Here is a 1,094-nt window from a genome sequence, read left to right on the forward strand (position 1 = left end):
TGTGTGTAGAAGTATATATATATATATACATACATATATATATATATGCATATATATATATGCATATATATATATATATGCATATATATATGCATATGCATATATATATGCATATATATATGCATATATATATATATATATATGCATATATATATGCATATATATATATATATATATGCATATATATATATATATATATGCATATATATATATATATATATGCATATATATATGCATATATATATATATATATATGCATATATATATGCATATATATATATATATATATGCATATATATATATATATATATGCATATATATATATATATATATGCATATATATATATATATATGCATATATATATATATATATGCATATATATATATATATACATATATATATATATATATGCATATATATATATATATATATGCATATATATATATATATATATGCATATATATATATATATATATGCATATATATATATATATATGCATATATATATATATATATATATGCATATATATATATATATATATATGCATATATATATATATATATATGCATATATATATATATATATGCATATATATATATATATATATGCATATATATATATATATATATGCATATATATATATATATATATGCATATATATATATATATATATGCATATATATATATATATATATGCATATATATATATGCATATATATATATATATATATATGCATATATATATATATATATATATGCATATATATATATATATATATATGCATATATATATATATATATATATGCATATATATATATATATATATATGCATATATATATATATATATATATATATATATGCATATATATATATATATATATGCATATATATATATATATATATGCATATATATATATATATATGCATATATATATATATATATATATGCATATATATATATATATATATATATGCATATATATATATATATATATGCATATATATATATATATATGCATATATATATATATATATATATATATGCATATATATATATATATATATATGCATATATATATATATATATGCA

Source organism: Octopus bimaculoides, chromosome 5 (assembly GCF_046866305.1).
Source record: "Octopus bimaculoides isolate indiv1 chromosome 5, ASM4686630v1, whole genome shotgun sequence".
Lineage (NCBI taxonomy): Eukaryota > Metazoa > Mollusca > Cephalopoda > Octopoda > Octopodidae > Octopus > Octopus bimaculoides.